Source organism: Bidens hawaiensis, unplaced genomic scaffold, assembly GCF_021521415.1.
Source record: "Bidens hawaiensis isolate Kalapana, Puna unplaced genomic scaffold, B.hawaiensis_p1.1 tig00026643_1, whole genome shotgun sequence".
Classification (NCBI taxonomy): domain Eukaryota; kingdom Viridiplantae; phylum Streptophyta; class Magnoliopsida; order Asterales; family Asteraceae; genus Bidens; species Bidens hawaiensis.
Genome location: NW_027494292.1, coordinates 156,047 through 172,314, shown reverse-complemented (window position 1 = coordinate 172,314; position 16,268 = coordinate 156,047).

The following is a 16,268-nucleotide window of genomic DNA, read 5'->3' as shown; positions in this document are numbered from 1 at the left end:
TTCCCTTGCCCTTATCCTGCAAAATTTATCTTGCATAGCAAGGATGTGAGCAAGTTTCTCAGTAGCACTGGAGCTCGACTGACCAATGGGATTAGATGATCCCGATGGCTTGTCAAAGAGTGGGATGTCAGAATTAAAATCAAAACCATGAGCAATGTCTTCAAAAATCTTTTCTTGAGTTTGAGGATCAGTTGAGGATGGACTTGTAGCAACATGAGCCTCAGCGGTTTCTGATTCACGTGCTTTTTGTTGGCTTGTTTTTGTTGTTATAGTAGTTTCAGTAACCATCCGGAGTTACATGCCTTTCATTCATGATGTTCAAAAGAGATTTGAATGCATCACCCTTGTAGTTCTAGTTTGACCCTTTAAGCCTTAAAAACAAAATTTTTCAACACAATATTATATATATAACTCATTTTTTTTATGTATCTCAACAATAAAAGAACAAAGATATAATATTTTTGGAGATCAAGACACTATGTTGGGACTTATATTATTGACTGATGCATCGAATTAATTTGTGGGTGAAAAATATATTATTTTGGTCTCAACCAAGGGTGGATGGCTTGAAGACCAAGTCATGCTAGACTAGTATAAATAGATGTTTTTATCCATTTGTCTAGTATGAGTGATTGTATTGTGTATGTGTGAGATTTAGGGTTTTATCCCTTTGAGAGAGTCTCCGCCTCCAGGATGAGCTCTCCTGGTGGCGGCTGATATTTCTTAATCGATTGTATGTATGAATGTTTGTATGAGTGTTTCATCTTTATGAGAATCATTCGACTAATATTATCATAGTACCATTTTCTATCTTTTATGTTTTGATTACAATTGTTCATCCTACTTTATTGTTGATTGTTAACCAAATCAGGCTCTCTCCAATACACCTCATCCGTCCAAACATCATTCAAGAGTGAATACGAGTTAGATTCGATCCTAACCCTAGATCCGAGCTCCACTGTCGTTAATAACACCGAATATTCACGCTTCCGCACTGGGGCTCGGACCTATCAATTTGTTGGTGCATAAATGTCAGTAGTTCATAGTCTAGTGTCTGTAATCGAGTCTGTAATGATATTTATGTTTTTGTATAAGCGAAGTTGTCAACAATTTCGCCTAGGCGAACTTGTTGAACAAGCGAAGTTATGGACAACTTCGCCTGAACATATCAGGCGAAGTTGTCGTGTATATAAATACAAGCTTACGGCTTGGTTTAAGGGTTGTTCAAGTTAGTCGTTTTGAGTCGATCGAGTTGACGAGAGTCTGTATTAGTGATTCATATCACGTGTGTTTGGTTATTAATATATAACGTGTTACGTGTATTCGTGTGTTTGTGTTCTATACTCGTAACGATCTACGCAGGGATTCCGCACCTGAGTAGACCGCGATATCTCGTGCGATCCGTCCAGGGAACCTACAATTGGTATCAGAGCATTTGCTCGATTGTGAGGTCGGGATATTCACGCGGGATTAGATTTCGTCCCGTTTCGACTATTCGCGGGACGTGTTTTCGTGTTTCTAAGTCAATCTTACCTCCTACCACAGTATTCAAGCCTTTGCACCATCAAAAACCTTGTTAAATCCAGATTCCAGATCTTCAAAAACGTCCGTGTTCATCAGGCGAAGTTGCCGTCACTGTACGTAGGGTTTCGGCGAAGATATAAGGTTAAGCGAAGTTATCCACAACTTCGCCTACCTTCTCAAGTTCGCCTGTATCAGCGAAGTTATCTACAACTTCGCCTCATTCCTAAGTTCGCTTACCTTAAGCGAAGTTAAGAATCAGCGAAGTTAATCAGCAGAGTTATCAGCGAAGTTCTTTAGCGAAGTTCTCTACAACTTCGCCTACTTCAAGCGAAGTTATCCGTAACTTCGCCTACAGTACTTAAAAAAAAAATTAACTTTTCAGGTTTCTTACTTTTTGGAAAAGATGTCGTCGATCAACATCTCTGAGTTAGTGAAGATGGAAGTTGAAGCAGGTCGGCTACCAAGGCCCCAAGATTGCTGAAGGGAACCGATTTCGTTGCATGGAAGGATCGGTTCATACAGTAGGTCAAATACCAGGATGCGAAGATGTGGGTATGCATCCAGGATGGTTATATTCCACCAATTATGGAGTATGAAGGTCGTGACCAAATCAAGAAGTATAGTAAAATGGAAGAAGAAGAGAAGAAGATGTATGAGGCTGAGAGCAAGGCTCATGCTGCTATTACCATGGCTCTTCCACAGGAGATCCTTCATACTTTTAGGAAGTACACTTCAGCAAGGGAGCTTTGGGAAGCCCTTGAGAGCAGATTTGAAGGAAATGTAGGAATCCGGGCTTCAAAAATAAAACTGCTCAAGACCCAGTTCTCAGTCTTCAAGTATTTGAAGAATGAATCATTAGATGATATCATCACTCGATATTATTATCTGATGACTGAACTGAGCAACTATTCCATTTCTTACAGAGAAGAAGAGATAGTTGAGAAGCTTCTGGATGCTCTCCCACCAAAATGGGAGATGTACACTGTGCTGATGAGGGACGACAAGGACTTTCCCACTTATGATCTCGAAACGACAGTCAACAATCTCAGGACCTTTGAGCTTAACATGGTAAGAAAGGAGACATCTATGGATCAGGTTCAAGATCCAAGTATGTATGGAGCTAAAGTCAACACTAGCTCAGGATCAAAGACTGAATCGGCTGCTTACTACTCGAAGGGAGAGTCGGGCCCCAACTCATCACATGAGGGGCATGTGTCAGTTAACACAAATGGGGATGTTTGCTATGTAGTAGCTGGATCTAGTGGTTCTCAACCCCAGGCAAGCAAGAGTAGTTGCTCTTCAAGTGCTCCCAGCAACAACTACTCCAAGATGCCTATGAGTGTCAAGTCTGCTGAAGAGCAGTTTGGCCTCTATGCTTCTTTCATTGCTTCCTATGAGAACTATATTCAAGGGAAGATTGTTGATCCACCTATGTTGGATGAAGATTACGATCATATTGATGCTGACGATATGGAAGAAATGGATCTACAATGGCAGATGGCCATGATTGTGAGGAGGGTGAAGAGGTTTATGAATAAGACCGGTAGAAAGTTTGTCGGAGGAAGGCTAGGGTTCGACAAGTCAAAGGTAAGGTGCTACAATTGTCAACAAAGCGGTCACTTCGCAAAAGAATGTAGGAATGAGCGTGTAGAACGAAGTCAAGGAAAGTCTACACCGCATAATGAGGGAAGAAGAGATTACAGTGCCATGATTTCCAGAGGAGATGGTGAATATAACTGGAACCTTCTTTCTAAAGAATCTTTCGAGCAGGCAAATTTGGCAAAGGTCGAAACAGAAGAAAATGAGAAGGCTGCCGGAGAAGAAAAGGCTCTTATGGCAGACGTTAATGACAAGCTCTCCGAGGTATGCTCTAAAACTACTTGTTCAAAATGTGAGAACTTGTCAGAGCAATTAGCAACTATTACCGATCAGTATGTTAGGTTGGATGCTGAATTTAAAACCTTAAAAGAAGATAATCACTTTACTAAATCAAGAGAAAATAATTATAAAATTAAAATAAAGGCATGTGAAAAAGATGTTAAAAGTTTAAAAACTAAACTTGCTGAAAAAATTGAAGTGATTGATTTAAGTTATGAGGTTTTGGAAGAAAAGACCAAACTAATTGCTGAGAGAGAAAAACAGATTGCTGACCACCAGGTGAAAGTGGTGGAACTGAATAGAAAACTGGAGCAGTTCAGAAATTCCTCTGCTATACTTGATCACCTTGTTAGTGATCAAGGTTCCTCAGTCAAGAGGGGAGGAATCGGTTATCATGAGGTTCCACCACCGTACAATCACAATTACACTTTTAACCCTAGTGTTCAGAAATCTGTTGACTTTGAGGTTGCTCAGACAGTGCCAATTAAAGTAACTGTTAAAGAACCAAATGTTAGTAGAGGCGAAACAAGTTCGCCTGTTTCAAGTGTTGAAATTTCTGTTCAAAGTCCAGTCTCATCAAATTCGGATAAGTCATCCGAGTCTTGTAAGGCAAAAGAGGAGGTTGTGTTACCCAAGAGTGGAGAAAAAGATAAAACGAATAAAAAGAGTACTCCACTAAACCCGTACGTCCCACCATATGTGAGACGAACTGGCGGTAATATAGCCTCTACATCTAAAACACCGGTTGATAAAAAAGTTGAGCATAGGTGTTGTTTTAGATGTAATCAATTAGGACATCTTGTTGCAAATTGCCCTCTGAAGCAGCGATTCAGAGGTGTAAGGCCTACTAAAGCTGAGAATAAACCTAATGATAATTATCATACTGCTAAATATGAAAACTGTTCAAAATTCAAAAATGTGAATAATTCAGGTTTTCATAGAAACAAATCTCAGTTTTACACTTCTAATAACCAAACCACAAGTTATAATTCTTTCAATTCACTAAGGTTTGGAAGGCCTCACTATCAATCTTCAAGGAGGTATCCTAGTAGGACTGACAGGATTTATTAAAGTACTAACTTTGGAAAGCCGAAGTTTGGGATGTTTAGATCCAAGACCAATTGGTCTTGGGTCCCTAAATTCAAATCTTTTGCTTTGTTGTGCAGGAACAGTTGAACAGGGCTGCCAATAATCTTTGGGTTGTGGATAGCGGCTGTTCCCGGCACATGACGGGTAACAAATATTTGTTACACGATTTGAAACCTGTTCAAGGAGGGAGAGTAAGTTTTGCCGGAGAAAGTGGAGGCAATATTACTGGAAAGGGAACGGTGTTGAACGGAAAGATGACGTTGGAGAATGTCAACTTTGTAGAAGAATTGAAGCACAATCTGCTGAGTGTGTCGCAGATTTGTGATAAGGAGTACACCGTTCATTTTACAAAGAACGAGGCGATCGTGCTGAAACTGGGTTTTCAGATACCAGAGGAGTGGATTTTGATGAAGGCTCCTCGTGATAGGAATACGTACATTATGGATATGAGATCAACTGAAATGGCCACGGCAGAGTCATGCCTTTTGACAAAAGCGAGTGAAACAGAGTCCGAATTGTGGCATAGGAGAATGGGACACATTCATCTTTGAAAGATGAACCACATTGTCAAGAATGGGCTTGTGCTGAGCGTTCCCTTGAAAAATTTCAATTTTGAAGATAAATGTATAGCATGCAAGAAGGGAAAGCAGCACAAGAAATCCCATCTCACCAAGAAAGTAAATTCAATTGCCAGTACTCTAGAATTGCTTCACATGGATCTCTTCGGTCCCGTGTATGCAAAAAGTCTAGGAGGTACTTCATACTGCTTGGTGATCACTGATGACTACTCACGATACTCGTGGGTATATTTCCTGAAATCAAAAGATGAAACGGCTCAGATGGTGAAGAATTTGATTACCAAAGTTGAGAACGTTATGGATAAAAGGGTTAAGTTCATCAGAAGTGACAATGGAACAGAGTTCAAGAATTTTGAGATGGAGATCTTCTGTCTTCAGAGAGGGATTGAACACCAATACAGCGCTCCTTATACACCGCAACAGAATGGAGTGGCTGAAAGGAAGAACCGAACGTTAATTGAAGGAGCCAGAACTATGCTGGCTGATTCAAAGCTTCCTGTAGTGTTTTGGGCTGAAGATGTTGCTACAGCCTGTTATGTTCTGAATAGAGTCTTAACTGTTAAAAGACTGGGTAAGACATGTTATGAGCTTATGCATGGAAGAAAGCCCAACTTGAGTGGTCTAGAACCATTCGGGTCCCCTTGTTCGATTTTGAAGACAAATTCTAAATTTGGTGAAGTAGCCGATAAAGGAATCTTAGTCGGTTAGGTTGTTGGGACTCCCAACAGACGTGTCTTCAATACATCGACAAGCAAGATTGAGGTGGTGTGTAACACAGATATCACAAGTTACCAACCGCCAAAACCAAGCAACGGACCTGCGGAGTTTTTCGACTATGTTAAACTTTTTAAGTCTTTTAACATACCGGATTTAGATATCTCTGAAGAAGAAGAAAGAGTTGCTACGAAGATGATCCTTGATGAGGAAGAAAATCTATTGCAAAGACAGCTGATTGATAAATGTCAACCTTCCTCATCAAATACTATCGATACCCCTGCTGCCTCAACTGAAGAAGAATTTATCAATCCTTTTCACTCTCAGCATGAAACAACCATTGACGAGCTCTCTTCTAACTTGGAAGACAATTTGCATGTCGGTTCTGTTCCGACCACGAGAATTCATAAAGATCACCCTTTGGAGAATGTGATTGGTGATGTGTCCTCCGGTGTACAAACAAGACGTAGCTTGGATGAGCACACCTGTGTTTACACAAGCATTAAGGAGACAGGAATAATCAACGAATGCTTGTACACATGCTTTATCAGTCAGATTGAACCGAAAAATTATCAAATGGCTTTAAAGGACAGCTCGTGGGTCGAAGCCATGCAAGAAAAGTTGGCTCAGTTCAAGAAAATGGAAGTTTGGGATTTGGTTGAAAAACCAAAGCATGTGCATGCGATTGGCACAAAATGGGTGTTTAAGTGCAAGAGAGACGAGAAAGGGATTATCATAAGAAACAAGGCTAGACTAGTTGTGAAAGGATTTAATCAACAAGAGGGGATTGATTATAATGAAGTGTTCGCTCCTGTCGCAAGGTTGGAAGCCATAAGATTGTTTTTGGCGTTTGCTGCATATAAAAAGATGAATGTATTTCAGTTGGACGTGAAGAGTGCTTTTTTGAATGGGAAAGTTGATGAGGTTGTGTATGTTGAGCAACCTCCGGGTTTTCCTGACCCAGATTTTCCAGACCATGTGTACAAGTTAAGCAAGGCATTGTATGGATTACATCAGGCACTTCGTGCCTGGTACTCAACTCTGTCAGACTACTTGCTTGAAAATGGGTTTGAAAGAGGTCAGATAGATAGCACGCTGTTTGTGAAGAGACAATGAAGCGACTTCCTGCTAGTGCAAGTCTACGTGGATGACATTATTTTTGCTGCATCAAAAGTCTCCATGTGTCAAGATTTTGAGGCCGTCATGAAGAAAAGGTTTGAAATGAGTGCTATGGGTGAACTAACTTTCTTTTTAGGATTGCAGGTTGATCAAAAGAAGGATGGGATGTTCATTCACCAGACCAAGTATGTCCATGATATGCTCAAACGATTCAAGATGGAGGACAGCACTCCAATCGACACTCCAATCTGCGTCAATCACAAATTGGGTGCTGAGTCAGACGGTGATGCAGATGTGGACCCAACTCAGTATCGGGCTATTATAGGTTCTTTAATGTACTTAACTGCTTCTAGGCCTGATATAATGTTTGCTGTTTGTCTTTGTGCTCGTTTTCAGGCAAACTCAAAGGAATCTCACATGAATGGTGTGAAGAGGATCTTGCGGTATCTCAAGGGCAAACCGAAGCTGGGGTTGTGGTACCCGAGAGGAGGAGACTTGGAGCTAGTCGCCTACACAGACTCTGATTATGGTGGGTGCAATCAGAGTCGGAAGTCAACAATAGGAGGATGTCAGTTTCTTGGTGGCAGGTTGGTGTCGTGGCAATGCAAGAAACAGACTTCGGTCGCAATTTCAACCTGTGAAGCAGAATACATAGCAGCATCCGACTGCTGCTCCCAGGTTCTTTGGATTCAACAACAGTTGCGCGACTATGGTCTGAATTTCTTACTTACTCCTATTTGCATTGATAACACAGCTGCTATCTCAGTAACTAACAATCCCGTGAAACATAGTAAAACTAAACATATTGACATACGTCATCATTTCATACGGGATTGTGCTGAGAAGAAACTGATAGTGCTTGAAAAGGTGGATACGCTTGATAATTTCGCTGATCTTTATACTAAAGCGTTTGATAAAACAAGATTTCAAAACCTTATCGAGCTAAATGGGATGATCAATCCCGAGTAACCATGCTTTTCTTGTAATATCTAAATAAAAAAAAAGGGTCACTATTGCTTAAAAATATGTCGGTTACATCAGTTTGAAGGACTTGTCTTCGGATATGTTTTGGTCCTCATTTTCTACTTGTAGATTTTGAGGATAGCCATTAACCAGATTACTGATTGTGACCGGGGCGGTTTATGATGAGTTTTCATTCTTTCGCTTAAAATTAGTCGATCATACTTAGTTATAAGGACACATACTAGTATGTGGTCGGTCCAGCTGATCCATTGGATCTTCGGGATAGCCGTTTACCTGAAGACTTTGTTTTGGTCGGGGCGATTAATGTTAAAATTTTGAAAAAAAAATGGGAAATGAAATTATTTTTCAAGTCTACTACTTCGTAAGAAGTACGTTTGCTATGTTAAACAGAAAATTTGATCCAACCTTGGAAAATGATAGATATACTAATTCTGTGTGCTTAACTAGTGAAGTTATTAGGCTTAAAAGGCTTTAGGACAGTCATTGTATGTCATGGTAACTTTTTATGGTGCGTAAAAGTAAATGTGATACAAACTAAAACTACTTGATTTTACGTGGAAACTCCTTACGAGTTCTGCATGTCTTCATATATATCTTTCCGAATGATAGGCAGAAAAGCGATTACCCAGTCATACACGAGCCCGTAAGTGTTTTGATTCCCGTGAAGATAGCGTTTCAAGAAACTGCAGTGATCCAGATTCGGGACTTGCAGTTGGTTACTACTCTGAAGTCTATGTAAATATTTATCAAAAAAAAAATATATATATATATATATATATATATATATATGAGTTATTGAAACATTTTAGAGTTTAACATGTCAAGACTTCTCAATCATGAAGTAAGAAGGAGAACGGGAACCAGATGAAGAGTAATTACAAACTTAATCAGACACTATGGGTCGAGGTCAATTCGGGGTGACTTGGGGAAAGCCAAATACGCTTTGAGTATAGATAGGAGGCATCAAAATTTCTGAGTTGTTGCCCACTTAAATTTTGAGGCATAATTGAATCTAACTCGTATCACAGAAACGATGAAAACCATCTTAAGTATATTACCTGCTTACACCCTGTTTCCTTATGTCATAATACAGCTAAACATGGATCTATGTGACAGTCACGTAGTTAGTATGATTCCTGTTCGGATCTTTTCTAAAACGTAGCAGTCCCTATCGAGACTGAAATTTGATCCCTTATACTTTAATTGTTAAAAGTTTTCTTTTTATGTAGTTGTATGCTTTTATAAAAGGTTACTTGGACTTGATCGTGTCATTTAGTTCTTAACGGAAAGTTTTATAACTTGATTGAAAAAATGTTAAAATTATAAGGTTAAATTTTGTAAATATAGGCGATGTTGTTGAACAGGCGAAGTTGTGGATAACTTCGCCTAACTCCGCCCCTATATAAGGATTTTCAAGAGTCAAACAGTTCATTATTCTCAACTCAGCGAACTTATTCTCCGTTTTCTCAGCGAACTTAACTCGATTTTCATCCGATTATCCTTTTTCCGATTTCAATTAGTATTCAAGGTGTGTTTGGATTCTATATCTTTTACTCGATGTTCGATGTTGTTAATCCTAGGTTGTTTCGACACCCGGTTAACGACCTCGGATGTTCGAAACCTATACCCGATTTCAAAACTTGTTTTACGTGTTCATGTACAACCTGGTCGTTTAGTTATCATTAATATCATGTGTTTGAGCCTCCTCAATCGTCAAAGTTAATCGAAACACCGGTTTTCCGGATTTCGATTAACCTTACTGTCGCCGTTTCAGATTCAGGCGAAGTTAAGGTTTAGGCGGAGTTATCCGTAACTTCGCCTGGAGCTTAAATTTGCCTGAGGCGAAGTTATCCGTAACTTCGCCTAATGCTCAACTTCGCTTGAAGCTTAAATTCGCCTGAGGCGATGTTGTGGTGAGGCGAACTTAAAGATGAAGCGAAGTTGTTCCCAACTTCGCCCCAACTTTAACTTCGCCTGGATCCTTTTAACTTAACAATTATTAGACGAACTTAAAGATGAAGCGAAGTTGTTCCCAACTTCGCGCCAACTTTAACTTCGCCTATACAGTTTTTATCACAACTTCGCTCATGGTAACAAGCGAACTTGTGTTATGTCTTAATGTTTATCTAACTTGGTTCGTTTGTTGCAGAGATGGCTGTTGTTGCCGGTGCTGGAGGTGCTGGAGGAGATGACGGAGGAGATAATCAGAGGCAATTCTTCCCGGGTCACAACATGTTCATCACCTTAGACCCGGAAGCGAGTGGTGTGGAGGATTATCGCGAGATAATCACATTCCTCCTACGCTCGAGGATATTCCACGCAATCACGACGACACTGCCGATATCCTTATCCAATATCGAGGACTTCTGGCAGACGGTGGAGTACGATTGTCGTGTTGAGCCCTGGTCATGAGAGCAACAGTAAATAATCAAGAAGTTCAGTTCTCATCTGAACAAATTCGGGTGGCGTTACGCTTTGGAGAGGAGACCCGGAACGACCCTACGGAGTTTGTGGCTCCGTTTTGTGATGGAGCATTTCTAAGAATGGGCTATTCTGGTCCATTGGGCGATACCCAGAGACGGAAGGGGTTCCTGCTCAATCAGTGGCGCTTCCTCATGCACGTCATGATTGTGTGTATGTCTGGGAGGAAGGCGGGCACTGACGGTATGGGTGCGACCATGCAGTCAGCAATGACTGCTCTGACTTATAACAAACGTTATAGCTTTAGTCAGATGGTCTTTTACGAGATCGACAGACAGAGGAGGGCGATGGCTCGTGAGCGGTTCATAATGTATCCAAGATTCATACAGATGATCTTGAACCATGTGGCTCCGAATTTGCCTCAACGACGCCCGATAAGATACGTGGAGAATGTGAGCAAACGTATCTTTGCTCAATGTCGTACTTCGAGTGCGAGGAGCAAGCCTGAACGTCGTCCAAGGCATACTCCACTCTTCGGGTACTTGATAAACCCGGGGTATGTGCCAGCTCGGGGGGACGAGTTCAGAGACCCTCAACCACAACAGGCAGGAGCAACTCTTGATGTACCTACTGTGCCTGTTGTATCGGCTGAGGAGGATGTTGACCTTGATGCTGCATTTGGCGGCCAAGGATTCTTCGACATGGATCGTTTTGATCCACATGAAGAAGTGCAGGTCTCTGCTGCACAGGTTAGGGAAGTGAGTGTAACTAGAGCAGTTACGACTGTGGCTGACTCAGATCTTGACGATGTGATGGATGAAGCGAGGAGGATGTTGGTGACACGTGAGAGGACGTTGGGGAAGAGGAAGAGGACAGTTGATGATACTGAGTCTGAAAAAGAAGAAGAGGATATACACAAGTTGATCAGACGTTCACGACGTGAAAGGACAGGTGCTGGTATGGGAGCTGGAGAGACTTCACGAGTCATACGTTTTGCTCCATCCGCACTGTCAGGTATGTCAATTGTTCCTACTTCTGTACAGGTTACAAGCGCCGCAGATGTTCCTGGGGTGGCTACATCAGCCGTCGGCATCCCATCCACTACACTACAGACGACGACTCCGGAGATTGTGTCGTTACCACCTCCAACGCTTACTCCTTCAGAGGTGGTGGCACGGTTTGTAGAGTCGACGGTCGTCGCAACTGCAGGGTTGTCGGTCACGATACCACCTGCGGTTACGTCCACAACTGCTTCTGAAGTCCCGGTTACATTCGAGATCCCTCCTCAGTATACTCAAGACACATCTAACATGAGGTTTGATTTCGATGCAACCATCTCAGACTCGGAGAGAATAGCTGCACTTGAGCGGGTCGTGGCAGAGCAATCGAGGATAAACTTTATCCAGACCCAGGCTATTCAGCGCCTTGTAGCAGAGAATCAACTACAGTCGTCCCTCCTGGTTGAACATGGGCGTATTATAGATGCTATGAAGGAGTTCTTGGCATCTCAGGGGGAGACAGGCTGTAGAGGCGACGAGTTAAGGACTAAGAAGAGAAACGACAGAGACGATGATCCCAATGCACCGAAAGGTGCAGGTGGTAAGTTGCCAAGAACTACTCAAGCTCTTGGGACTTCCACAGCTCAGGGGGAGTCTGCAGGTGCAGTTGGTGGTGATGATGTGGTGATGGTTGATGATGAAGATGATGTGATTGATGCGTTGAGAGAGTTAGATGATGATATGCTAGATGATAATGTGTTTGATGATGATGTGCTGCCGTGTGAGGAGATTGAGAAGATTGGCGCACAGATTGTGATTGAAGATGGGATAGAAGAGGGGGAGATAGTAGAAGAAGACGTTGAACACGAGATCCCAGATGTTGAGAAAGCCGACATGGGTACTGAGATGGATGAGACTGAGTGGGAGGAGCAGCCTAGGTGGAAGGAAGGTTGTGCTCATTGGTTTATTAAGACCAAGAAGCCTGCTGTTCCAGCCATGTTCAAGAAGAGTTATAACATCAAAGGCTATGCTGAGTCGAAGAAGGGAATTATCTGTTGGATATATGATGAACAGATAAAGTTGTTTGTGGTGAAGCGTTATGATGGTATTCAATACTTCAAAAGAACCCTGAGATCTCTCAATACGTTGCCGGAATGTGAGGTGAAGGATTTGGCCAGGTTGGGCCTGATAAATAGAAGTGACGACAACATGGCAAGAGTGATTGGGAAGATCGTGTGGAAAGAAAGCATAAAAGAGAAGAAGTTTGAATTATTAAAGCCACAGCAGGGAAAGCTCGTGGAGGATACAGAAAGGGGAATGAGAGCAGATGGCAAGCCATGGATGGTGATGAAGTACAAACCGATCCGATGCATTAAGGAGGTTCCAATGAAGACTATGTCTCAAGATGTGTTGAAGAATCTTAAATGGTGGTATGTTGATTGCCAGACTGCTGAAGCCGTGATGGAAGACGAAGACGAACAAGAAGTGCTGAGGGTGTATGATCCGATGCATCTTGTTAACTTATCGAAAGCTGATCTGCAAGTGTTGAATGAAATGAAGATATTCTATATTCCTGCTTGGAAGGACGAAGCAAGGAAAAATCAGCGAGTAGTCACGGTATGTGTTAGAGAAGGAGTGCATGCGTGAAGATACAGGATTACAAGACAAGAGCTTAAAGATCAAGATATGAAGCTACTGCCAAGGGGGAGTCTGTTGGTGCATAAATGTCAGTAGTTCATAGTCTAGTGTCTGTAATCGAGTCTGTAATGATATTTATGTTTTTGTATAAGCGAAGTTGTCAACAAGTTCGCCTAGGCGAACTTGTTGAACAAGCGAAGTTATGGACAACTTCGCCTGAACATATCAGGCGAAGTTGTCGTGTATATAAATACAAGCTTACGGCTTGGTTTAAGGGTTGTTCAAGTTAGTCGTTTTGAGTCGATCGAGTTGATGAGAGTCTGTATTAGTGATTCATATCACGTGTGTTCGGTTATTAATATATAACGTGTTACGTGTATTCGTGTGTTTGTGTTCTATACTCGTAACGATCTACGCAGGGATTCCGCACCTGAGTAGACCGCGATATCTCGTGCGATCCGTCCAGGGAACCTACACAATTGGTATCAGAGCCTGGGTTACCGAATTGTTCAGACTAACCGCTGAACTGATTCATTTCGCTCTTGAATCCACCATGGACGCTAAACGATGAAGTTCGTTGAAATTATTTTTTGGGGTTTTGAATTTATTTTATGATTCGGAGAAAAGTATATGGATTGATGTTTGGGTTGATGACTCGTTTGGAGATCCAACATCAATTTCATGCTTATTTGGTCAGAACGGTCCAGATCTGATGTAACAGTGTTATTTGGCTCGTTTTTGGGCAACACTGTTCATCTGATTATTTCTAGATCTGAAAAGGTTGATTATGATATGAAGATAGGTTTCTTTGATTTCGAGATGACTTGGATGGTGCTACAATGATTTATTTCAGATGCCGAAACTTGATTTTGGATTTGAAAAATTAGGGTTTTGTGTGCTCGTGCTGCACAAATAGTAGATGTTTGTTGAAAAATATTGCCGATGGTACAAACTGATAAGGAGAATGTACAAGTCAAGAATGAACAGGTACTAAAGGCAATTTCATCATTGTTTGTTGCAGCAGATGCAAAGTGAATATTCGAGCAGGTTCTGCAAGGGCAAATCAGTGACTGATGAGGCAGAAATGAAGTTTTGATGTCTCGAGCACACTATGAACAAATAATATTGGACCCGAGTATGAAAAATGACTAAGTGTTGCTTCTATCACAGGAGGTGTTTTGCCCAAGCACATCTTTGTTTGGCTCAAGCACAGGTTATTTCGAGCACATCTTATATCGAGCACATCAAATTCGAGCACACTTTGTGAAACCCAGAGCATGTCCTTTGTCTTCTCAAGAAAACTATCTTCTTTAAGTCTCGAGCACACTTTGTTATTTATTCGAGCAGACTCTTTTTCGAGCATACTTTGTTTTGTCTTGAATAATTATGCTTGTGAAGAGAAAACTGAAGTTTGTGTCGAGCACACCCTTGCTCCCGAGCACACTTTTGCTCCCGAGCATGTTTGGTGGAAAATGAAAAAGCACTAAGTAATCCGAGCACACTTTTGTTTCCGAGCACCAAGTAATCCGGGCACACTTGTACTTCCGAGCACACTTTATGCTAGTTGAAAATTGAAAAAATCACAAGTGTTTTTGATTTCCGGGTACACTTTGTGCTAGGAAAGTGCTTCCGGGTACACTTTGTGCTAATGCTAAAATTGAAAAATCACAAGTGATTCGCATTCTTGGTACACTTTGTGCTAGGAAAGTTACTCCGAGTACACTTTATGCTAGGAAAGTTCTTCCGAGTACACTTTGTGCTAGGAAAGTTATTCCGAGTACACTTTGTGCTAGGAAAGTGTTCCCAAGCACACTTTGTGCTAGGAAAGTGATCCTAAGCACACTATGTGCTAGGAAACAGAGTTTGTGAAATATTTCAAAGTTTTGAAGAAACTTTTGAGATTTTTGGTACCGTTGACCGTTTGACCAAGCTGTTCTCTACGGAAGATATATACCAGGGGTATTTTGGTAATTTTTATCCAATCATCAACAAGCTTATGGAATTCAAACCTCATCCAATTTCACGACTTCATCAAGAGCTTTACAAGAACAAGTGTTGACCAAGCTTAAAGATTTAATCACTTTTAGTGTCAACCAACTTTTAAATATGTTTATCTGAGATTTTTACAATCTTGATGAGGATGATCAAGATTATTTCACCCACACTTGATTTGAAGACACATTTATTAAAGACAATTGCAACGAAATTGGGGGAGTAAAAATCTTTGAATTTCATTGAAAATGGCATGCTTCAAATAAAGTAAAAGACTCGAGTTAAGGAAAAGTTGACCAAGATTAATAATCCAAGGTTTTTCAAAGATGTTTCATCGTTTATCAGTTTTCAGATTTCCTAGTACGGATGAGAAGATAGAGTCATCTCAAGCAACAATGTTGAAAGGATGATCAGTAGAGTTCAACCTCCTATGAAATAGTCACTTGAACAGTCAAGAACGGGTTATAGTTGAACTTGAATGCTATCTTAATTCAGGGAATGGTTTGAAGATAATTTACAGGGGAAGAAACAGATTTGAAGAATGGAAGATTATTTGATGATCACAATGAGTTTATTTCTTTTTGTGATAGCCTTGTTGAAGTTGATCTTTTGAAGTTCAAAGCCTCGTTCATATGCCCATACAACTATATCCAAAAGTGGTATAAGAGTGATGATTCGAAATGAACAATGGGAGAAGCTTAACGTGAGGGTGAGAATTTCAATGAAACACAACGAGTTATGAGGTGATCATGGAAGAAATTTGATGGCATTGGTCTAAGGGGGAGATTTTTGGGACTTATATTTTAGACCGATGCATCGAATTAATTTGTGGGTGAAAAATATATTATTTTGGTCTCAACCAAAAGTGGATGGCTTGAAGACCAAGTCATGCTAGACTAGTATAAATAGATGTTTTTATTCATTTGTCTAGGATGAGTGACTGTATTGTGTATGTGTGAGATTTAGGGTTTTATCCCTTTGAGATAGTCTCCGCCTCCAGGATGAGCTCTCCTGGTGGCGGCTAGTATTTCTTAATCGATTGTATGTATGAATGTATGTATGAGTGTTTCATCTTTATGAGAATCATTCAACTAATATTATCATACTACCATTTTCTATCTTTTGTGTTTTGATTACAATTGTTCATCCTACTTTATTGTTGATTGTTAATCAAATCAGGCTCTCTCCAATACACCTCATCCGTCCAAACATCTTTCAAGTGTGAATACGAGTGAGATTCGATCCTAACCCTAGATCCGAGCTCCACTGTCGTTAATAACACCGAATATTCACGCTTCTGCACCGGGGCTCGGACCTGTCACACTAATGGGCT